Genomic DNA, 26,228 nt, shown 5'->3' on the forward strand with positions numbered 1-26,228 from the left:
CGCTTGTAGGGCTTCCATGTAGGGCAACCAAATAAACATGGAATGGAGCTCTAGGGAGCTGCGCAGGCCTCCGGTGCCACGCCACGGTTACAGCCGCATGTGACGGACATGAGGGATATCGACGCTTCGTCAACGTTGCGCTTTTGTGGCAAGTTGGTGGAATGTTGTGAAAGCTTGGTAGAAGTGCCTCGGAACATTGAGCAGGTGGACTCGAAGTTACTCGGAACTCAGAATATTAAGCAGGTTGCTTAATGTAGTGGCTGGAAGCATATGCACTTTAGTAGAGCCTTTAAGCAGATTGCTTAAGACTCTAGTTGGTCATGGCGCGAAACGGATATTTCGGCACGAGGCCAATGCGAGCCATAGAGTACCTACTGTCTGTATCTCTTCGCATTTTCTCATATTAACAGAGCTGGCATGTTTATTTTTCGTTTTTACAGCGTAAGCTGTTATGGGCTCATTGCAATACCGTTTCGGGTCGCGATGATGCCACCGCCGGCGGCCGCGTAACCGCTGTCGCCGGAAACGCGAAAAAATTACCCGATTCTCGCAGGGATCGAACCCGCGCCCGCTGCGTGGGAGCCGGATACTCTAACACTGAGCCACGCAAGCGCTTGCTATCGGGCCGCCGAAAATACCCTAAGGCAATCGCAAGGTGAGATGACTCGAGCCTCCGCCAATATGGTGGCACCATCTAGGTAAGATGCCTGAAAACGCAGCGTCCTCAGGCGCAGACGACGATATGCGATTCAGACGAGGCGCGCAATCAACGCGCTCCCGAGCTGCCGAGCATCCGCCAGTATGGTGGCGCCATCTAGTTAAGGTGCCTACAAACGCGGCGCGCCCGACATGTAAGTTGCAGTTGTAAGGCTTGATCGGGCTCAGCAGACTGCTGTGGAGAGAGCATTACAAACCGCAGCTCGCCGTCGACGCCGGGCGGACAGTTCAGATCGTTCTCGTCAAAACGAGGCGAACCGACTGCCGCGAAGACCCTGTTGTGCGTGGGGCCCAAATTGGAGCTACTCTTGAGCCGCTCCACCAGCTTACGCTGTGACTGTGTGGCGTGTGCCACGCAGGCCTGTGACTTTTTTTCTGTTTGTCGAAACTTAAGAGAAATAGAAATTTCTTGCCCCCTCCACAGTTCTCGTTTATATGCTATATTTGTGGCAAGTGTTCCACTAAACTGAGCTCAATAATCGGTTAGCCATATGACTGTCTCACAAAGGAACTAAATTCAAACACAACGATGGGTGAAGAGGGTGCTCCATTCAACAAACGAATGAGCAGTGTTTAGACTAGAGACATTTAGGGCCGTGCATTGTAGCGACAAAATGCGACTCTTGTGTCTCAGGCGATGCCTCTACGCCATACGTAACGGCCCTAATACACAAACCTTTTCATTTGTAAGCGGTATATTGGCCATTATCAGCCCACTCTCGCTAATGTATTTCCAAGTAGCGTGAATTGGGGGAGTTGGAATATGTTCATGATCTGTCAGCGCAAGAACTAGACAAAAACGAAAAAGAAGAGACGATTGTGATCGCCTCTTCTTTTTTGTTTTTCTCTAGCTTTTGCGCTGACAGATAATTAGTGTGTGCAACCTTACGATTGATTAGCGGGCACCTGCTCTTAGGAACTATTCTAACGTAAGAACTGTTTTGTGAATATGAGCTCACATGCTGGGCACCGTCGCCTCTGCCGACATAAGGTTTCCCTACGTTATCCAGACTGACTTTGAAACTTCCGAATTCACCTGCGTTATAGTCTTCGAAAGTACAAGTTTTCCTCACAAGAACAGATAACAGGCCAGCTGGAATATGCTCACGATATAGCAGCGAAAAAATAAAAGGCATGGTAAAAAAAGAAAAGACGACAGAACGCCTGTATTCAGCTGAAGATTTATTACAACACACGATAAAAATTTGGAAAGCGCCACTCATAAAAAAAGAAAAAGGAATGAAAACAACTAAAACTGAACGAAGTAAGAAAATCACATCTGCACTCAAACATGCAATGTCAAGGATAATAAAAATCTGAGCACTCATATAAACCGTTTTTCCGGCGAGGACAGACACAGTTTCGAACTAAACGCAATATTGCCGCCGCACTGCTCTCCTCCTGGCCGTGGTAAGTGCGGACCGCAAATTTTGCAGCGGTTGCTTAGTGGCATTGCGAATCAGGTGAGTCTAACGTGTTTCTCGTGTAATTACTGTGATAACAGGTGAGTGAATGTTAACAGGATACCGCAGTGTTGACACGCAGTATGACTACGACATCGATTACAACATACGACATTAATACAACATTTATTTCTTAAGCCCACAATAATGCAGGCTTGAAATAAATACATCAAAATAGAACCGCTAAAATATACATACTATCTGTTATTTTTCCTGTCTTGAGCTAAACACCACACAACTTCCCAGCTATCTGTGTGTCTTGCCTAATAGTAAGCAACCGCAGGACAGTTCTTTGCGGAAATGTGCACGGCAGAGTGGATGTCCCGCTAAGCGAAACGATTTGCGAAATAAACGCCACCAAAGGCTGTGATTTACAGCATAGTAATTACATCGGACAACAGAACCCCCACACGCACACACGCACACAAGAACATAAAAATGCATGCAAGGTAAGCAGTTATGCGGTGTGGCGAACACCTCTTCTCGAACAGCTAAGCGCCGCTGCAGCCAGCCGCACATACCAGAACGACGGCGGAGGAACGATGATGATGATACCCTTTTATTAAGGTCACGGCTTCCTAGCGAAAACTGTCTATACATTGTGAAGCAGATACAAGGCGGGCTCACACGCGACTGTGCGAGCTTATGAATAAGAAACGCCGCCAGAAGCTCACGGTTCCGCTGATCCGGATTTGTGATCTTAATAGACGGGTACAGAAAATCTAATGCGGAAGCGCACGAGTGAAAATGACTCGATAAATATAAACTATCTGTACCTTTTAATAAGTAAATAATCAATTCAGTAAATTCTGGGGTTTTACATGCCAAAATCACGATGTGATTAGGACGCACGCCGTAGTGGGAGACTCCGAATTCATTTTGACCACCTTGGCTCTTTAACATGCAGTCAATGTGCAGTTAGCGCAAAAGATACGCTGCTAGAACCGGCTACTCTCCGGCGGATCCTCTTGAAGAAGGCAAATTCGTGCAAGTATGCCGATAGATGTCAGCAGCTTCTGCATAAGGTGTATAGCAGCTCCCAACGCTAGGCATGCAAGGGAAAGTCCGACAACAGATCAACTACATCTCGCTTATGGTTTCGCCCGTGCTATATATGGTTGTGGCGGATTTTTCAGGAACAAATGAGCAAAAACCAGACAGATGGTTCGATCGCGTGCGGAGGTTCTGAAAAATAGCACGCTGTAAAAGGCAATGCCATGCTTTTTACGCTGAGTGCCGGATACCGTCATGCAAAAGCCTTCGCATCGACTGACGGAGGCTGAAAATCGAGGGAGAGCGACCTGCTTATGGTTTCGCTCGTTCTGCATATGGTTGTCACAGTCTTACAGGGACAGAAAGAGAAAAGGCAGAAAATGTTCCAATATTGCTGGGAGGTTCAGTAAGATAGCGTAAAATTCAAACCAGCTGGTGCCTCCACGTCGAAGCACCGTGAGCGCAGAAGCACCCTAACACGACCTCTCAGTGGTGAAAAACACAAATACAAGTTCAAAGAAATCCATGGTGGACGATTTGCTTATGGTTTGGATCGTGGTTGTCATATGTTCTGCAGAAGGAGATAGAGAAATGGCGTAGGGATTGTTTGATAACTCATGGAGGCTCTGCGAGAGCACATTGGAGTAAAAAGCGGTTGGATGGAAGGTGCATGTTTAATAATATTTGCAGAAACTAAGACGTTACACAGAATTAGCAGCATTGTTGGAAATTGCAAAATCATTTGGGCAGCTTGAACAAGCGAATGATCGGGGAACAACGTTTACACATTGTGGCATATAGCATTGGTGGCACAGTAGCTTCTGTTGTCGCTGTTTATGAGCACAATGACCGGAGGGGATCAGCATGGTTTGGATTTAGTTTTCACTTTGTAATTTATACACAAAAAGAAAACAAAGCAACGGGTACACAGGGGACTTAACCTAGTGCGTTGCAGTTGACTACAACGCGGGCAAGGCCGCAGCAGAACTGGCATGATGCTCAAACGCTCTGGCTTCTTTGTGCAGTTTTTTCAGCGGCTCCATTAAACTAGATACCAGTCAAACCCACCACGGTGGCTTAGGGGCTATGGCGTTTAACGTCAACAATTCACGTCAACATTATATTCATTCATCGCCAAGCTCTTTAGACGATCCAATAACTGACTAATTTTTGAGCCATCGTTGACCTACTTTTACGGCATTTTCGTCATGGAAACGAGCGAAAGTCTTCTCTTTATGGAAATCTGGCCAGAAACACTTTTTACAAAATTACAGATCTATATGTTACTAACTTCGCATGCATGCAAAATTTTACAAGAAATTATTTAAAAAAAAAACATAGGCTTTCTTGAATCGAAGAACATCTTGTGTAACGCTCAGCATGGTTTTCCTTGTGACTCTAGCCTCATCACGTCGCAAAATCCACACAAGTCATCAGTCTTACTCTCGATTTATGCCATCAAGTAGATGTCTTGTTCATGTATTTTGCAAAATCCATTGATACTGTAACCCCATCTTAGCTATTGCAGAAGCTCAATCTTTCCTTATAATAACACTTTTCTTGAAGACAGGATCAGTTGCTTTCTTTGTTATCACTCACAGTATGCTTCTTTCAATTGATGCAATTCTCCAGACGCATCAGTACCGTCCGGTGTACCATAGTGTTTTGTACTTAGGCCTTTGCTTTTCTTGCTTTATGTTAATATTTTACCGCGCTGTGTTTCTGCGAAACTTCATCTTTATGCTGATGATTCACGAACCTCTCCCTGCAACTGACATATAAAAGACTGCTTTACCATTGCCGAAAATATTCTCGCACAATTTTGGCCATTCCGCGTATCACACAAGCATTATCTCACAAGCAAATGTTTCTTAGCGTCATGGAGTCACAATAATTTCGATATTGGCAGGTCTAGCTTATGGGTAACGACATTGATATCAAACGAGAATAACTAATAGGGTTCCCCAATCTTTATGCTTGCTGAATGTCATACAATTGTAGATCCGATGATCCGATGGATGTGTGGTAATGTTCCTACAACGTAGCTCACTGTAAACAAAAATTAGCCTAGATTGGAGTTTTCACTGCTCATGTGCTTTGAAAACTGCCTTGCACTTAAAAATTACTCTGGCATGCTGGAGTAAAATGCGCTACATTACATCGTTTTACTACCACCTATAAGAAAGGTAGTAAAAGGATGTCATTGGCCGACTTTACAACGTACAGAGTTTTAGATCACGTGAATAGAAACCATCCATAGGGAGTTTAAAACCACGTGAGCTAGAACCTTGCTCAAGGTCACGTGATTAAATACTACCATTATGCTCCGCAAGCCCTCACAAGCTCCGTCCCTTCCAGTGAAGCCTATACTCGGCGAGAGGCTTGGCCACGCTATCGGAAAACATGCCATGGCGGCGCATCGGCCAAAATATGTTGACTTTAGCCGGGGTCGAAGAGAAGTACGTACGGCAGCGCGGATCCCGTAAGTGCTTGTTTGGGCGCAGAACTGAACAATTTATTATTGTCAGTTGGCTGAGTAGTGAAAGCTGTGCACGTAGCATGGCCGTATTTGTTTGTTTACGCGTGCATGCAAGCAGTACGCCTGTTTCACTTCCACCGAAGCTCCAGCTACCGTAGCAAGCCAGCCATCGCGACGTTTTGTCGTCTTTGTTTCCTACGCTACGAGGAAATATGGTTCCTCTGATTCAAGATGAGGCGACATATTCTTGAGAACACGACACTCGGTGCCATAACCGGGGGAGCTCTCAGAAATAACTCTCAGGAATACCCGCAATAACTTCGTGAAGGGGGTAAAAAATTGTCCGATTATCTTCCCCAACAATTTTTACATGGCTGAAAAAAATACTCCAGTTTTTACATACAAAAACACGGTCAGCATGGGAGTAAATCTTTAACCCGACTGGTACGTGGTATAAAAAAAACAGAAACGGGAATGCGATACGGTACGAGCGGTTCACTCCCATTTCGCGTTATTTTTGTTTACAGTGAGAAAACATGTTAGTAATTTAAAAATAAATCATGCATGCCACAAAATGTATCAGAATATATTCAGATTAACAAAGACACTGGTGTGCAAGGCAGGTCTTATGTAAACGCAGACCAGCCGCTTATCTAGGAAATCTGCATTTCTATTTCATCTGATAACGAATTGTTTTGGCAAGGCCGGTGACATAGGTGAAGGAGAAGTCAGAAACGCTCGCGTGTTTTAATTGTGGGAAATTGTTAAAATTGTGCTAAATTGCTAATTCGGAACGTCAAAGATGCACTCATGATAGTAAAATTTATTCGATAGCCCCCATTTACGGTTCGCCAGATAAAGAAATTGTGAGTTTTAACGTCGAAACGCTTTGTTATGAGGGACGCCGTACAGTTCAGGGCTCAAGATACGGCCCTTTTCCGGCGGTAACAAAAGAGCTGTACAGAGACAAAACATACGCTCACTAACAATACTGTAATGCCACTCGCATTGTGCGAGAATTCTGTGGTGCTTTTTGATGTCTCCAAGCAACGCGTAAGTGTGAGCAATGCCTGTATTGTGGGAATCAAATTAAGCGACAAATCGGGATTTTCTACACTCTTCTTAAGCTGTGGTGTTTACCGTCCCAAAACCACACAGTCGGTTATGATGCATTCCGTACCGTGTAGGGTTCCGGACTAATTTTGAAAACCTAGGGTTCTTTAATGTGCACTCGAAGCGCGGTACGCGAGTGTTTTTTGCATTCCGCCCCCCTCGGAACACGGCCGACAGGGCCAGGCATCAAAGCCGTGGCCTCGTGCTCAACAGCGCAATGCCATACCCAATGGGCCACCGCGGCAGGTGAATGGTGTCTCTTATGGCCCAGTGGGCAGCTTTCTGCAGTAAAACATCACCACTGAAGTCTTACCTTAAACTTTATACTAAGATATGGAAAGAAGGCATTGTAGGAGCGAGGAAAAAAATTAATGTCTTATGCACGCGTCTTGCACGCAAGGCCAAATGTTAAGGATGAAAGAAGGGAAATTAAGTGAAAAAAGTCACCAAGTGCAAAAGCACTTCGTTAACTCTAGGCAGGCGATAAATAGAGCGCGCCAAGGAAGATTCAAGATGCCACTTTCAGTGTCCAACACATTCTGCCATAACGCACGCGTTTATAATGCACAGCATACTTGCGCTGCGGCAGTCCCAGAGGAAGAACATTTTTCAGAGAAATGCGGCAAAATGAGCGTTCAACAAAAACGAGCAAATGCTTAAAAGAACTTCGTTATTAATTAGATCACGTACGCTTAACGTGCGGTGTTGAGTACGGTGTATGAAGTCACTCACATTTTACGCATCGCTTGAAGTTCCTACAGATTAGGTACGCCTGAGTAATTCGGCACAGCGGGATAGTTTTCTTGTCTCTAGTCCTCCGTTAACGGTTTTTGAACAACATAAAATGCGAAAAACACCCTAACCTAATGACACATAGCTGAAAGATGCCAAAGGTAAAATAGCAAAAAGCTTCAAAATGTGGACAGCCACATTATGGTTAAAATAAACGAGAACGCATGTAGTAAATTACCAAACGAAAGAAGAGCTAACAGAACATGCTTGTTTAGCGTGGCATGACGAACCATCGTGAGCTTTCTCTGGCCTTGGATGTGTCCAGTTCCGTGTAGAACTACAAGAAGATGAATAATACAATACTGCTAACTCTGTAAGAACATTACGCATAACGTACTATACAAAGACTGAAATTACATAGTGAAACAAATTATTTTTCTGCCACTGCTGGTTACCGTTTCATAGATGGTTTACACTAACGTCACCATGCCGCCTTTTTTGAGCACTAGGAGAATGAGAAACTGCGTCTTAATCCGAAGCACATGTTGTTTCCAGCTTGTCATCAGTAGCGCAGTGAAAAGTGTGAATGTGGGTCTGAATATAGCGTCTTTGACGTCACGTGAAAGCTGTTTATACTGTGTTTAGTATAAATGAACTGTTAAACAAACACAAATAGAATAAAAGAGGATGCGAAGACACTGCACTTAGTCGCAGAGGATGTATTTATTTAAAAAAAATTATGACTGATCCAACGCACATGTTGAAACCTCTCTGAAGCGGTTAGCTAAATGCTATAAAATTAAATGAGAATCGTACAATTGACTTTATTGTCATATATGCAACGTATAATATATTGCATTGTTTATGTTCATCAGCTATAAACACCGTACACAATCTAAGCCAAAATGCAAACAGCAGTTCATGCGAAAACACACTATGAGACGTCGACGCAGTGACGTCACTATGACGAAAGTGATGTTTGTCGAGCGAAAAATTGTGAGGACAGATGTAATATGAGAGACGTACGAGGCTAAAGACTGGTGCATGGTTGAGCATTATTTTTCCAGTTTTATTCCTGCGTCAGGCTGGCGCAAAACGTGCTATACGACGTTAGGCACGCGCCTATTCGGCAAGACAGCAGCAGCCGCGTTCAGGAAAGTCAAGGAGGGTTCACTAAGAAAGCATTGCTTTGAAAATTCTCTACGTAACCAGGAGAGTCGAATTGCATCATATGATGGACACCTCATAAAGAACGGAAAAACAAAGGACAATTATAATGCATTTCGGCTACCTTGATTCTTAACATAAGCGGTGTACGTACTGACACGATAACGTCGAAGGTTTCTGTGCGTCGAAATGCTTTTTAGGATAACGGTGACGCTTATTTTTGCAGTAACCAGTATTTTTCTTCGAAGTGCGCTACGGCCTCTCAATTTGGTCCGCATTTTTGCAAGGTCATTAGCTTTTGCTTGGGGTCATGGCATGTACACGCGGGAGCAAAAGTTTGGAGACCACGGCATCAGCAAAACGTTTTGATTACTTCTAGCGCAGCTCCGCAACGTGGAAATGTTTCAGTACAATACATTCCTCGAAAGCGCGCATGTAGGCTCTAACATTTAATTTCAGCCGGCATGCCCAGGTTGAGTATAAAAATATTTTTTTGCGGCAGCATTGGTCTATAAACGATTGCTCTCGCGACTGTACAAATTATTCTCCCAACGTCCGTTTGAGAGCATGTAAAGCTCAAAGACTACACATATATTCGTTACAGCTTCAACATCCGTGAGATGTGACGCATCTAGAACATCAGCTAATTTGCATGTGAAATTTGTCTTCACTGACGGCTGACCGATATGATCTGTGGATCATTGAGGCCTGACATTACTCACTTCTCATCGCCACTGAGGTATGCAGGAGTTAGGGAGCCTACATACAATTACTTGCAGGCTCCCTACCAGGATGCTGCTACGCTCACCGTAGCAATATATGCGCCCACCGCATATCGATGGCGACAAAGACGTGTTCATGAGAGTAACTGCACAGTAGGTTGCAGCAGAACTGACACCATCGCGTGTCCAATAGAACAGTTTTGGACGAGCATACACAAGGCTCTTGAGTGTCCTCAATTCTGTAACTAAGTCAACGCGTCGTGGGCTTTCATTGGCCATCGTTAACCATGAATTCTCACTCGTGAAACGTGATGGGCTGATTGTGTTCCATAATATTTGAAATCTTCGAAGCCCTTGTCACCTATACGCTCACTCTTTTGAGGAAGAAAGAAAACACGGAATGGCATGATATTACTTATATAGTAATCGTGACAACGAGGCACTAACGTATCTTTTTTTCAGGCTATAGGCAGACGGTAAACAACAGTTAGCATTGTTGAATATAGTGCCAACACTTTTGCACATTTCACGCGAAAGTCCATTTAGCAAGACATACAGTATGCAGCACAAAACCAAGTAAGCAGCAAAAAATAACATTACATCGAATGTAAATAATGCGCTTTCAACATGAAGTGATACGTGTACAACAAATGAGCTTCAGTGAACAAAAATAAACATAAAAAGGAAGCAACAATAGGCAGCAACAAAGTAAAGCAGAAACAAAATGTGTAACAAACCATTATTTTGCTAGACGTCTTGCTAGGGTAACCTAAAAAAATGATGCCAAAATTCTTAAAGCATTAATTTGTGGGGTTTTTTTCGCATCACAGTAGCTGGACCAAATTATATTTGGAATGTATTAAATGTGCTTGAGTTAACGAACGATGTGAAGTCTATGCTCATCATTCAAGTATTCCAGCGCCGTGTGCGGTTCGTGCTTTCAAAAAATAAAACGCAGCTTATAGCATAAACACTCACTTCACTAACATAGCATGCTAGTGCACTGGCGCTCTTACGCTTCCTTGACATCTAACTCATAATAATTAAACGCATTTCACGTGGCTGTCAGCGCTGAAATTGTGAATTGTGCCTTATACTACATCAACGAAAGAAATTAGCTGGCAGCGTAACGTTAGGAAGACAACCTCTGCGAGCCATGATCCCTTGTCCCTCTTTCGTTTGCGTTAACTTGGTAAATTGACGCTTTAAGCACGTATTTTGTTTTTCTGCCGCACTTTTTCTTTTATACTGTAAGCGATAACGAAGAAGAGTGCGTGCTTGGCCACGACGCCGTGCCCAGCAGCTGTGTTGCCTTGTGACAGCTCTCAATTCTTGCACGAAACGCATAACGAAAAATAAACACGCTTTATGAAATGTTCAAATAATTGAGGAGCGAATGACGTTGTCAATTGCTCGATAAACTCTCATCTGAACCGGTAGCGTATTAGTGAAAGAAGAGAGATTAGTCATGGCCGAAATCAAAATTTCATAACATTACGGAGCTAATACGGCTCCCTTGTTGACAATGCGTGGCGCAGAACGCTGTCGTCAACAAACAAGTCTGATGCAGTTTGAACTAGAAACAAGTACGGGCTACAAAATGTCATGAAATTTTGATTCTGTTGATGAAGGCGATTCCTTGCCTTGTGAATAAAATCTCCGGTTATTGTTCGAACCATCCAAGGTATATACACATTTCGGAAAAGTCAAGGGACAGAGCTCCCTACTTAGGCTAAAGAACATCGACTTTGCAACAGTTGACAGTCAGCGTTGTGTTCGTCGGGTGTTGCCCCTCGTCGGGCACCACTTTACCTAGCCGTCAAAGAGGGCATTGAGCGCTGATCCCTGTTACTATGGCAGAGGGCCAAGCGGCACAGTAGCCGCACTATTACACGAAACCCAGTAAAGCGTGACATTCACTGCAGCGTTGGTGGCTAAGACGGATGTTTGCTCTTTACTGCGTTCTGCGCTACATGAAACAAGAAATCTTCTCTTTATGCCGATGCTTCAGATGGGAAAGAACTACACAGAAAAAAATTACGATGGATGCTTACAACTTTCTAAGAATGTGAAGGCGAAGGCCTATTTGGACCCATAGCGAAGTGGAATGAAGCTCTGATCCCATGCGGCGACGTATACAAGGTGCGAGAGTGCGCTGCGAGCGTGCTGCCGCCGTTTCCAGAACGTTCTACGGGCGCCACCGCTGACATTTCCCTCCTCCTCCCCATCGCCGCCATTGCCCTTTCTCTCAACACCCTCCGGCGTTGAGCGCGAGGGGCAGAATGCGAACGCTAGCACAGCATTGCATTTACAAACGTTAGCGCTGGCCCAATTACTCCTGTCCAAATTCCACGCACGGCCTCATATTTACTGTAGCCCCAAAGTCGTCTATGTTGCATTATTGCTGCATTACGCTTCACCAAACACGTATTCTGATTTATCTCACAATCCCTGGCATAAAAAAAAAATGTGATATGCCTGTTTCGGCAATATTCAAACTGGCTCAGTCGCATATGTTCGAAAGATTTCCAGATTATCTTGAAGTATTCACAGATGCAACTACATACATCAACCGTCAAGGCACCTCTGCAGCTTTTTTCGGCCCTTCGACTCAAGTAAGACCTATATTTCATATACCCCATCCAGCCTCGTCAACAACTGCAGAGCTAGCAGCGGTTGATGTTGCACTGAAATACGTACAATAGAAGTTAACCGCATCGAAGGTTGTCATCTTACGGACTCCCGCGCTGCCCTTAGCAGATTCCAACGCAATCAGATTGGTTGTCCAGTTGTGCGCACCATTACTGACTCTGCAAACAAAATTTAATCACGTGGGGTACCTCTGGCTGCCCAATGAATACATTCACACGTAGGGATCGCCGGAAATGAAGAGGCTGATGGGCTGGCTTCAATTTGGGCTCATAACGACTGTGCCTGCCCTGAAACTTTGTGTAAGCTTTATGACGCGCTAGCCTGCTGATTTGTCGCCATCTACTCAAGCAGCAAGGGTAATGTGGGAGGGGTCTTGTCAGATGGATAACCGGTGGACCGTTAGAGTTTCAGAAGGGATACCAAGAGAAGGGAAGCGCAGTCGAGGACGGCAGAAAACTAGGTGGGGTGATGAAGTTAGGAAATTCGCTGACGCAAGTTGGAATCAGCTAGCGCAAGACAGGGGTAATTGGAGATCACAGGCAGAGGCCTTCGTTCTGCCGTGGACATAAATATAGGCTGCTTCCTGCTGCTGCTGCTGCTGCTGCTGATGATGATGATGACCCAAATAGCATCCAGACCAGTGCGTCGGAAATGGAACGTTCCCGCCCCGTGTTCGCGATCGAGACTTGCCTCGTCGCACTAGAGCGCAACTACTCAAGCTAAGGGTTGGCTGTGTGAACGTATGCGAACGTTTATACAGGCAAGGACGTGTGGCCAGTCCATCGTGTACGTCTTGCGGTTGCTGCGAGACACTTCAGGACCTGATATTGGAATGTCCCGCTTTCAGTGCGCAGCGCATGTCGCTAGTGAGGGACTATCATCTCCTTGGCCTGCGGTCTACGACACTATACGAATGTTTGTACCTCAGTGGTTGTTCGTCTCGACGCGATCAGGCTCATATCGCTCTCCGTACTTTTCTATAATTAACTAACTTAGGTTCTCGTTTGAGACTCGGAGACTATTTCTTCTATTTAACATTTTTCTTAGTAGCGTGACCTGCAGTGACTGGCCCTACTGGGCCGGTCACTGCAGGTCACGCTACTTTATTTCTTGAGATTTGGCATCTTGTTTTCCTCTTTCCTCCCCTTCTTCCTATCTTCCATTTCTATTTTTCGACCCCCTCCTTTCTGAATACTAGGCAGGCGTTGTGCCCCTTCCGGTGGCAGTTTCCAGTCTGCTACTCGCTTTCCCTTTCCTGTAAAATGTATATATATATATATATATATGCTCAAATCAAATATTAATAATAATAATAATAATAATAATAATAATAATAATAATAATAATAATAATAATTCTAGTTTATTTTGTGATGAGCGGCGTCGGACCCAGCTGCTGTAGAAGAAAACGATGAATGCGCAACCAGTGGCACGAGCGCGAGGCGCGAGGCGGGCTCGCTCACTTTTTCTGTACCTCACAGCGACCTTGAAACAAAAATTTAAGGCTTCCGCCTTAAAATCCGCCTCCATTCGACCTTGTGAAAGTGGATGTACAGCAAAGCTGTTGCGGACGTTACACAAGTACCACTACCCCTACTGACTTTAGACGACGTCAGACAAGCACCACCACGACATGAGATATTAGGCAACCACAAACTGCAGCTGTAACAATTTTATTTGGACAGTGTTTGCCATAATGTCGATTACGGTCGCAGCGCACACTGTGCGACAGATGCAACGGGCAGAGCTCCCACGCATGAAGGACAGATACATTGTGGACACACGTACATACGTCACGCGCGCACGCACGTGTGCGGAACTGCAGCATACATCCTCATTCTTCCTTATGTCTTCATTCAGTCGAATTAAGATGTATAACACTGGTTGCTAATTGAGATCGTGCGACCAAACACAAGTGGAAAATATGAAGCGACCGGCGCCGAGCAATATTCAGACATACGCGCCTTGCGAGCCGCCACCCTGAAATGTCTTTAATTATTGGGATTGGCGCCGCTCGCGTCTGCTTTCGCACCGAACAAGTGCTTGATGATCACGTTAATGACAATTTCATTGTAATCGCAGTATTTGGGGCAGATATTTGGGAAAGTTGCCATTTCGACAAAGACATGCTTCAGCGCGTAAGAAAAAAAAAACGAAGAAAATCCACCTGCATTCCACCCTCTGAAAGTGGGTGTACAGCGAAGATGCTGCCGATGTCAGACAAGCACCACCACCACCACAAGGGACCAACGTCACGCGCGCATGCACGTGTGCGGAAGTACAGCCTTCCTCTTGGCCCTCCACCAAGCGCACATGCCTTATTGACATAATTGAATTTTTCTAAGTAAACTGGGTCATAAAATTTGTAACGTACGACTTACACACAAGCTGGAGACATGATAGCTTCGGATTGTAATTCGAATATACGAGATAAAAAATAGGGGAAGCTTCACACTAGTGCTGCGAAGACTAGGCAAACAGTGAAGCTGGCGACCCCACCTAGCTTTATCTCGGTTCGGCCAAGGTTATGCTTCCAGACTCGGCCACATTTTGCGCAAGATCAACCCGGAATCATCGACGGCCCAGGGAGCAACGAACACTCGGTCATTCAAGTATCTGGACGCGTCTGGGTGCGCAAACGCTTTTGCTCGGTTTGGCGGGCTCGTAACTCCGCATCTTCTGCGACTCGCCGACGTTTCGTCGCCACTTCGGTGGCGCGATACTCGGGATCGGACCGAAGTCGTCTCACTCGCTCTCGAGTAGCGACACGGCGGCTTTTGCGCCGCACTTCCTCTGCTTCGGGAGTGACGCTCTTCTTCGGCCGCCTCATCTTCACGGCGATGTCATCGTTGCGGAGCCGGCGGGGCTTTTGTGTCGCCGCGGCGGCGACGCGGAGCTATGTATCCCGTGGGTCGGCGCAGTGACATCATCACTTAGTTTCGCCTCTGCGCAGCTGCGGCAACCACTCCGCATGGCGCGGTGACGTCATGGCTCGGCAAAGCTAAGGCGAAGCGATGCGGCGTGCGCGATTACGTCACAGTCCACGCAGCTGTGGCGAGGCTCGGCGCGGTCGGCGCAGCTGGCGCGAAGCGTTGCTAGGCGACGCATGGTGACCTCATCGCCCGGCGGAGGTTTTGCGGCGTACCCTCGTCGGACCATCCTCGAGCTTAAACAGCTTCGCTAGTTCACAGAAGTATGTGCCATTGAACTTGGACCCTTCCTGCACTACCCCCAGGATCGGCCCACATTTCGGCCGTACACCACCGGACTACCTCCAGTTTAAACAGCTTCGCTGTTAATATAATTCTGCTATGCGGAAACTGAAAGACAAAGCCCTTTTCTAGCTGCCATTTGAGGTCTGTCTTGTCAGATAAGGGATCATGGCTCACAGAGTGGCCGCGGCCGCTAGGTGGCGGTACTGTTTTTGGATGAGCACAAGCCGATGGAAAATCTCCACCAACTAGAGGCTAACAGCTTGGCTGTAAAATAAAATATGCAGATGCAACACACATGTTGGAATGTATGTCAAGTCAAGCTTTAGTCAGGTGGTGTGTAATAAATCATATACAACTAAAGGTATGTTCAGACTGCGGTCGTAACGTTAGCAAAGTGCGCATCTGTCATAAAGGCCGTATCGCGCGTTACAAGAGTTAAGATCGTTAACAATACTGGTCGTTCACATTGTCAGTTACATACGTTACGCATCTTAAGACCGGCCAATCAAAACGTGAGCTGGCCAGTTGCGTCACAGTGGATTTCAACATGGAGCCTGTAAACAGACTGCGCACACAACTACGCACACAAGCTACTACGCACACACGCAGCCATGTCCGTTGGGCCGTTGCTCTAACTGGGGATACGTCGCGTCACCGGAAATTTAAAACCGGAACTGCGGCGCTCATTGGCTCCGCCGTAACTGTCGTATCTGTATGAAATGTAAAAGTAGAGGGCCTTCCAACAATTACGCTCGCGTGCGTGACGACTGTTGCGCTCTTAACGCTTCATACGATTGTAGTCTGAACAATTTAGTTGCGCGTTTTGCGTTTGCGCTTCCGTTTCTTGCGAAATATCTGCACATTACGTACGTAGTCTGAACGTACCTTAACGCTGATGCATGCACTTTTGTTTACTTTCATACTATACATTGCCTATGTTTATCTATCACTGAGGTCACAACTTTCAATCTCGTACAATTTTTATCTTCTTGCACGGCACCAATCACAAGCTGTACTCCAATGCAAATGCCAAAAACATGCTCAAGATATTATAGCGTTGCCGAAGAGTGTACTCGCAGATTGAGCTCGTGAACCAAACTTCAAGGTGATGTTTCTTGCGCTTGGCATTGAGACAAGAGTTCTAAGTTTCTGCGCATTTCGTTTTACAAAATTAAGTTTGTTTTTTTCTTTACTGCGCAACAATACCTATGTGTTCCATTGCAGGGCACATAAGTCAAGCAAGATTGATGTGACAAATGTCGACAGGGTCTCCTGTGTTTATGCACTAGGCACAAATGGTCACTGGACCTATTGGTGTACCACAGCAGACGGCTATACATACTGGCACACGTGTGACGCAGGGTGACCGCTTTGTTTTACAGCGTAAGCTGTTATGGGCTCATTCCAATACCGTTTCGGGTCGCGATGATGCCACCACCGGCGGCCGCGTAACCGCTGTCGCCGGAAACGCGAAAAAATTACCCGATTCTCGCAGGGATCGAACCCGCGCCCGCTGCGTGGGAGCCGGACACTCTAACACTGAGCCACGCAAGCGCTTGCTATCGGGCCACCGAAATTACCCTAAGGCAAACGCAAGGTGAGATGACTCGAGCCTCCGCCCGTATGGTGGCACCATCTAGGTAAGATGCCTGCAAACGCAGCGTCCGCAGGCGCAGACGACGATATGCGATTCAGACGAGGCGTGCAATCAACGCGCTCCCGAGCTGCCGAGCCTCCGCCTGTATGGTGGCGCCATCTAGTTAAGGTGCCTGCAAACGCGGCGCGCCCGACATGTAAGTTGTAGTTGTAAGGCTTGATCGGGCTCAGCAGACTGCTGTGGAGAGAGCATTACAAGCCGCAGCTCGCCGTCGACGCCGAGCGCACAGTTCAGATCGTTCTCGTCAAAACGAGGCGAACAGACTGCCGCGAAGACCCTGTTGTGTGTGTTGACCAAATTGGAGCTACTCTTGAGCCGCTCCACCAGCTTACGCTGTGACTGTGCTGCGTGTGCCGCGCAGGCCTGTGACTTTCTCACTTTTGTTCTGCTTGCTCTTTGCAGAGTGCTTATCTGCACTTCGATCTGTTGTCATTGACATTATGCAGTGCCTGTTGTAATGAGCAAGCTCAAGCACTCGTGCTGCATTTTATGCCTTCAACATCCGAAGCTCTTGCAAGCAGTATCCGGGTGGAGAAAGAATTCTCTGCACACAAAATGGATTAACAAATTTTGCTTTTCTTTAGCACATTTTAGTTTAATAGAAAGCACACTTTGGTATTGGTAACACTCAGTATTGCACAGTATTGGCACAGTATTGGTACACTATAAGTGCAGTATTGGTAACACTCATACGACTTCGCTAAGAGTGGATAGAACGAGATTGTCCCTATTTGCTTGTTGTACTTATGGCTTCCGATATTTTTGTTCTGCCATGGGCATGGAACCCTTAAGAATAATTTCATTTTAAGATGTATAGCTAGGACAGCTTCCTTCGTGCGAAACGTTTCTCTTTCTGCCTGCAACACCTTTACAAAGGGCGTAATTGTTCATACCAATCCATTTTTCCTGGAAACGAAAGCCTCCATATGAGGTACTTTACAAACACAATTTTCTGATTTGATGGTACCCAAGGTATCACAGACGCCTCAAAGCACCCATTGTGGCGTAAATGTTTTTGCACTGTAAACATATGCTGTGGAACAGAAGGAAAGAGAAGGAAAAACAAGGAAGTTAATCAGGTTACATCTGGTTTGTTACACTACACTGAAGGAGTGGGAATAAAAGGAAGAATGAAAGTTACAAAAGGTGGTGTGCACACACACATTACAGCGTTCACCATATGCGTTCAATGGTGTTCGTACAGATAAGTCACTTTTTGGCCAAATTTCTGAAGCGCACATCTTGCCGCCGTTTCCTGGCTTTGACATTGGCTGCTGACCAATGCCTTGTAATGAAAATGGTGAGGGTTATTAAATGACCGAAGCCTATTTCCCAACGCATTCAAGGGTAAGTCAATAGAACTGTACATGCAACGCATGGAATGTTTCACCCAAGTAGTAGAAAAGTTCCCCCAAAACTTGCTTTATAGCTTTCCGCCACATCAGAAGCTGGCGCTGCTGATGTTCTAAAGCTAGTACACAGACTGGCGGGCTTGCACATTCCGATACGGCCCACTGAGTCTTTTTAATTACTATAAAGACCACTACAAACATGTTGCAAGCATTGTTATCAATGCTTACACATATAGCCAGCCAGTGAGTGCGATACATCTTAGCTTATTCATATATAGTGTATACGCCTGTTAAAAAGACTGATAAAGTCATATGATGTACATATGAGGACCGTTCTTTATATCGTCAGGAATCACATGAATTTCTTTATAGCCCCATATTAAACCACCATATGCTGCCATAAGATGTAGGACAGTTGTCAGTGGGAGGCTTGTGGCACATACAATGTTTTCTGAGAAGGGCGCCTAACTTGCTTCTCCAATACATTTTACTTGGTGCTTGTGCTAAGGTGGGCTAAACTCGTTAACAGTCCCCTTAAAGTAGTATTAGTGAATGCCATCCTTGATCCAGCCCCCGAGGTGGAAAGGGGTGTTTCGTTCTGAAGTTACATACAGCCGAGGAGAGACTCTTTTATGAATGAGTGCCGATTAAATACGCCAACCTTCGGGCCAGATTTTCTAGGTAATATTTTTTAAATGCGGAAGCATTTCTATGTCTACCCAACGAGAATCGTATCTGTCACGTAAGACGAATGCAATGGCTCATACCCCCCGTAAACAATAGCTCATACCCACGTAAGCAAGTAAAAAATGCAGTGGCTCATACCCACGTAAGGCAGAGGCTACAAGCTCTCAGGAAAGTGAAGCGAACAGTGCATACAGTCATTGAAATCACCCATACAACACACAGAAAAGCATACGTTTCAGTAAAGAACAAGCTCAAAACAAGCATCTGAGTCATCAATAAAGCATTGCATACCCCCCCCCCCCCCCCCCAGCAAATGTAGGGGTGCTTGTGCATCAGCTTCGCTGGACATCCAGGTTGATAAGTATCGGATCATGTTTGATCAGGTTGATAACGACCGATTACGGTTGATAAGGGCTCATACTGCTCGGATCAAGTTTCCTAACATTCGTAATGACACTGAGCTGCGTGGAGATGAACAAGTGGCACAATGCTTACGCATACTTAGACAGCTCCCATAGGACTTTATGCTTAAAATATTTTTTCATTCATTACTTTCTCCTTTCGCCATAGAACACTGCCCCGCCGCTGTTACTATGACAGTTGACCACTTGGCGCGACGGCCTATAAAAAAGGCACACAATCGAAGGAAAAATGTATTTACAAACACGAGCCTACTTTCCATGGGCACTAATAGTATCTTGGTTCACACTTGTATCCGCGGCAGTGGCCGGGCGCATGGCATTTTCCTAATCCCCACGAGATCGCCGGCGCCACGCCTCGCTGCGGCGGCTGCATGCCGCTGGCAGCGGAGTGGAAAAATAATAATAATAATAGAGACTTGTACGCTTATATCTAGGTGCAGATAAAAGAATCACAGGTGGGGAAATTAATCCAAGGCAGCCCACTAAGGCATCTTTCATGGCCCGAGTGCATAGCTTTGGGATATTAAACCCCACCGATAAATAAGTCATTAAAAAGGCGTAGAAAACCTGACAAAACTGCGTTAGCTGCATATGTCATGCACCGTGTCATTGCGCTCTCCTTCACTTAAGCGAGAGGTGGCACGTTATCACTAATTCTGTGACCAACTCATTGTTTATTCTGTAATAAAAGGATACGTGAGATTTCGGCCCGTCCACGCTGGTCTTTACATGTTCTTCCTCTGTTGCATTTTATTGTTCTTGTGACTGTGTCAGTCGTTCTTTACTTCACACAATAAAGCACAAGAATTTTTCTTCAGTATTAGTATCAACAAATGTGCTTTAGAAAGTCATATAGTACGTCATCAATGACAGTTTTAGACATGCCCAAAATATTGATTACGCCAAAATGAGGCCATACAAGGAGTCTGCGTGACCGCCCGGCGTCTACGAAAGTATCAAAAACTAAACGCATGCTGACCGCACTAAAAAAGACAATACATTTTGTTCGGACGGCGTCAGGCCATTCGCAACGGGACACTGCGCAGTGTTTTCGTTGCAGTCATGTTCACGGTGGACACGAGAGGGTATTCAGCAGAGAAAATTAATAGGCGCAGACCAGGAATAATGTGTTCCGTTATTTACCTCGCAGGTTACAACGCTTGCCTTGTTGTTATGCACGACGTCATTGTATCGTCACTGCTGTTCAAATCCTCCGATGTAAAATTTTGGTATACTGTGGACGCATAAGGCAGGAGAAAGCTTCTAAGAGGCGCAATAAACAAAACAGAGCAAAATAATACCTCCTGCCGGAACCCTGTGCCCAACAAAAACGAAATACAAAAGCGTGCCCAATATCAGAAAAGTACCAGGGGAGCGGAGCACGCAGCTCATCCGGCGTGGACCACGCGTGCAAGCGACGGCACAGTCAATTATTGCTACGGTCCGTGGGCGCTGGTCACACATGAATCATTGGGAGGTCGTCTGCGCCATGGTGGTGGGCGGCATGCCTCGGCCAGGTGCCCCAATCATCGGCATGCAGGACGGTCTCGACCGGGCCACCGCGGCTACCGCGGTCAGAAGACCTCGGACTATGGTCGTCATGACAGCATAAAAAACGAGAACATCAACGCGGTCACACGCGCTTCAGTCTCCCCGCCGCGAAGAGCAAGTTTCACTAGGAGCGGACGTAAGCTTGAACGAGTAGTTTCAACGACAGTAACCGCATGGAGAGGCTTTGTCTACAGGTATCGGCCTTAAAAAAAAGGCAATGTGTATAAGCTAGTAGTACTATTGTTGGTATAGTGTATGTAGCGGTCATTTTGGAATGAGCCTGGTATTGATTTACTGTACGCAGAAAGAATATAGCCGCCCACAGACACAAAGTACTCCGGTTAAGTGCTGATTTCGCGTACATTCAAATAACAGTCCGACGCCGCCATGTCTGCTGGTTGTGCTTAAGTTGTACTTGACCATTTTTCTGACGGACTTCACTGTGAGAAATTCAATTTTTGTTCAATAACACCTTGCATCACGACAAAGGGCCTGCGCGGTCGGGGTGGTTCGGAATGATTTTCTCCTGCACTAACACCTTGGCGCCACGCGGAGGGCCTGAGCGGTCGGGGTGGTTGCGGATGATTTTCTCCGCCACAGACGCCGACATCCACGCCGATGCCGGCGCCGACGCTGACGCCGGATTTTCTGCGACATGGGGCCTTTAACGCTTTCGCGTTAATATATCGTAGTCCAGAGGCTAAACACTGAAGCAAATATAGAACATTTAGATGTGTCACAATTAAAATTGTATTTATTATTAAAGCTAAATTTTGAACAGGTGCCCATTTGATTACAAAATAGACGCCAGGATTTCTTGCAGGTACGACAACTAGCATATACGGAAGGTTCCGTTTTTGAAGGAGTCACCGTATCTTGTAGATACTTTGACGTCCTGTAAATTAATCCGGGTCTTTCTGGGAATATTTGCTTAACTGCTAAGTAATAGTTTGTTATGATGCTTTTTATGTGCAGCACTAACTTGGTATGCATTGGAAGATTAAGTTAAAACGTGGTTAGATTTAGTTCACTGGGTTTTGGTAGACTAGTAGTGCTTATCTTCCCAACGAAAAAAAAATCCAAGCAAGAAAATAAAAAACTGTAAAAGTTGTTAAAATCAATATAAACATAGAAATCTGTGCCCCTACATGCTGCTAAATATAGGAAATATTCTGTATGAAGCAGCTCTAGTATAACGGTTTCAAAGCCAGGCTACCCAAATATTCACTTTCAAGAAGACTCAGCATTATTTGCATAATTATGCCCCATTGTTGTCCTCATCAAGCTATTACTAATTTAACATATTTTTATGTTCATTGTCGAACTCAAAGTTATCTAGCGACAGAAATTAGCTTTTAAAGTATAAATATGGTTTTACAGCTCACAGGTTTGTCGTCGTAGTATAGTCCTAAGCGCAAACAGTTGAACAAGCACTATCAGGGTAATAACAATGTGTATATTAAATATCTACAATAACCAGTGTAACAAGCAAGTCAGTATCAGGAATGTTGAAGTGAATATTGTACTTTTAATACGAGATTAGTGCCTTAATTGAACGAGAGGAAAGTAAGCAGAATCCCATGAATAAGTCTGTGTGTGTGTGTGTATTACGTTGGATAATATATAACCGAAAAGTAATAAATATCGGGCCGCCTGTATGTGTGTGTGTTTGTGTTTGTGTGTAAAGCAGTTCTGTGCAGAGGCCCCGGGCAGTGCCACGATGATAAACTGGTCCCCTTGGCTGCCAGCTCTGTTGCGATCTGCAGTTGCAGGGATTCTCTACGTGAAATGTCCACGGTATAATGAAAAATATAGCACGCGATGCTATTATCATATAAAGATATGAAATCCACACGATGTCACAAAAAAGAGCATTGAAGGTTGCAAACTATACATCAAAAAGCTCTAGTCATCCTCAAAGGTTATAGCCAGTAAACCTATGGGGTTTGTCGCGTTTCAAGGCGGGCGTATTTCATAGACATTGCGGTAGGATGACCATAAAGACATCCGACAATTTATTGATTTTTCTTTCCATTCTACAAGAAACGTACGACAGAAAGCTACCACGTATACCGGAAGGACAGCGGCAAAATCGACGGGGAGCACAAATGGCATCGGGACGATATGCATCTTGTGGTCAGTCAGGCAGGAATATGAAATCTGCGCAAAAGAGAATACAAAGCAGGAAATATTCCTTCCCTACCCATAATCCTGGACCCGTCATTTGGAGTTTATATCGTGGAATCTCACATGCGATGTCTTTTCGCGATGTTCAAGTCTTTCGCAGAGGCTTGCGCCACCGCGCTCAGCTGTCCATTTCAGGTCGTAAACGAGGAGTCGTAACTTTTTCTCCCTTCAGTGCCAAAAATGAAGGCAAGGGAAAAGAGGAAAGTGGAAGTAAAACTGAGCTCGATCACCTTCCCACTAGTTCTTGGAAGATTCTGTAGGCACCCTAATACCTCCGAGGAAGAAAGAGTCATCTTTTATCCTCTGGAACACCTAGCAGTAAACCGAAGTTTATATACTGGAGTATGAAAATGACGTGAAATAAAACACCGCAAAAGTCTTAAGCACCCTATTCTTTCTTTCCTTTTTTGTTGCTGTGTATTTGCTTGACTGTGGTAAATAAGAACGAAGAACTTTTAGCGTTATTAATTTCATTCAATAAATGCAAAACGCACCAGACGTCGCGCACAATGAAAAGTCTTGCGGACTTTTAGAACACCTATATTCAGCTACGTCCTCTGCCTGGAGCGATAATGAAAGCAAGAAAATATAACACTAAAATGCGAGGCACGTTGTTGAAACGCCATACGGATTTGTACGTTGAAACCGTCCGTGTAATTTTCAATTACTTTGAGTAAAGTGTACACTTTCTTAGGCAAAGCAAGGACATTAATTACAGAAAGAATTAGTGAATGGCACTAAATAGATTTTTTATTGCTGTTGACACGAAATAAATGAGATTATATGACACCTTGAATATGGTACTGGCTACTCCTTGACCCATGAACAAAGTAGAGGCGCTATAGCGTAAAACTATTCCAAACTACTTGTATTCCATTTCTGGAATAAGCCCTCCACGATGGGTCAAAATGCTTTCGGGCCACCCCCACTTAGCTTGTCTGTCACTTGACGTCCGCAAACCGTGAAAGCTCCTCATCTGATATGACGTGTACCGACTTGTTATGCACTATTAGACCAGAGAAAAGAAAAAATAATTATTTCCGATTCTACGCCTTTTTCACCATCAGCCTTCCGCAATTGGTCAAAAGTTATCGGGCCGCGCCCACATCGCCTCTGTAACGCGACGTCACAAATCCGCGAAAACTCACTGCGTCGAATTGACCTGTACGCCAAAGACGCATTAATATGATGAACAAAATAGAATTTTTTCTCAGAATAAGCCGAGACTGCCCCATTTTGAAATAAATAGAAGATGGTTGCCCGCCGATCACTCCGGAACAGGCTACTCGGAGATGCCAGGAAGAATGGATTTATTTGCATGTATTAAATATATGTCCGTAGCAGTATAACTTTGCCGAGCCCTATCGGTACACGACATCGCTCTGCGAAATTAATTTTCTTTGCTAAGGATCCGTTCTAACTGCATTTTTACCCTTCTGTTGCACGGTATCGCGATTTTCTACCAGACACCGAAGGCTAAGCAAGGGGAAGAGGACCAATCGAAGACGCCGGCACCACACTCCTAGCCCGGTTATCTACTTTCACAGCTCGGGTCCGCCAAAACCCTCTCGACTTCTGCATGCTCCTCGCCTCTGGTCAGCCAATTAGATAAGAAAATCCTGTCAACTAAGGCAATGCAAACAAAAGTGACATCCTATAAACGAGGATTGCGTTTCATTGGCTTTCAATTTGACGTCATGTAACGCACCCCGTGAACAAGGCGGCAACGCCGGGCCAAATTCTAAAGCCGACTTATCAGCTTCCGAAAATAACCCCACGAAAGCAAGGACAAATAATAAGGGGCCCTCTGGGCCGGTATTTTGTAGCGATGCCTTTGCGGTAATAATGCCTTTTCGCGCTTATCGCGCTTTGTCAGTGGTCAGAGCGACGGTCCGCTCACGTTATCAACGGGATCAGCTCACCGTGAGCATTGGATGATAATACTAGTATAGAATAAGTTATAAGGCATCGCTACAAAATACCGGCCCAGAGTTGTCAAAACACAACAATATATCTTCTTCAAATAAGGCAGTTACATACACACAAGCACACTTCGGCCAGACACATCACAATACAATTGAGATCGGTATTACCAATACACTGGAAAATAATTACCGACAAGCACTAAAGAGTACAACACGTACAATACAGAATGATTAGGTACACAAAGTGTCCAGTCGTATTCACCCGTGCTGGTCCTGAGCCGGACGATCTCGGCGTAGCTCGAGGCAAATCTCGAAGAAGCAACTTCTTCCGGAAATGCAGACACTCAAGGAATTCGTCGACTAGCGTCGACGGTCAGTCTTCACGTCACATCTCTTCACCGGCGTGGTCTGGTCCCCCTACTGATTCCCGCACAGCGCTTTTATTGCCTTCACCGATGCTTCTCGAACATTCCGACAGAGTCGTGATCCCGTAGCATGAACAAAACCTGGGAATCGTCTAGACATTTCTCGCGTTTTCGACCGCGGCCGTCGGAGCGTCCTCGAGGAGGGTGGTGACTCATCTGCAGGCGCAAGCCGGGTTGTCGTCCTGTCTCTCTCTCTTTGCTCGCCGGGTGAGAGGGTGTTACGGCGCGCTCTCTCTCTCGTTACCGTCGCCTTCGCATATCTTGTCGAAGCTTCTAGTCCCCGTTGATAGCGTCGGCTGCCTGGCGTATGCGCTGTCTCCCTCTGTTGAAGCTGCCGCGGGGACGGCTTGCATCTTCGCTGGCTTGAGCGACGCGCGACGCGAGCCTTGATTTAGCGCACTTTTATGACACGTCAGGAGATGGGACTTTAAACAGATTGAAATAGTTTTACGATATGTGGCCCTAGAAGTATATACAGGGTGTTTCAGCTAACTCATGCCAAGCTTTAAAAAATCCACGTGTGCGTGAGGACAATGCTACCAACTTGGTATTATTCCCCGTCATCTTGAGCAATTTAACCATTAGCTTAGGTAAATAATTAACAATAATTATTTAACCAACTTTTAAAGTATTGCTCTAATTGCAAAATCTTCGAAAGAGAAATTATAGAGCCCCCCTTATCGACAAATATTCACATAATTTCTTTCCGTGAAGATAGCTGCTGTTGTTTTAATTTTTCCAGGCTGCAAATAAAGTGCTCGAGATATGAA

At 45.4% G+C, this 26,228-nt stretch overlaps 1 protein-coding gene across 1 annotated transcript in view; it reads right to left on the reverse strand.

Annotated features, from left to right (window-relative positions):
* Positions 1-26,228, reverse strand: part of LOC119431674 (neuronal cell adhesion molecule-like) — a 137,004-nt gene that overhangs the window by 68,828 nt on the left and 41,948 nt on the right. The window lies entirely within an intron of this gene.

The sequence above is a fragment of the Dermacentor silvarum genome, chromosome 1 (assembly GCF_013339745.2).
Source record: "Dermacentor silvarum isolate Dsil-2018 chromosome 1, BIME_Dsil_1.4, whole genome shotgun sequence".
NCBI classification, from domain to species: Eukaryota; Metazoa; Arthropoda; class Arachnida; order Ixodida; family Ixodidae; genus Dermacentor; species Dermacentor silvarum.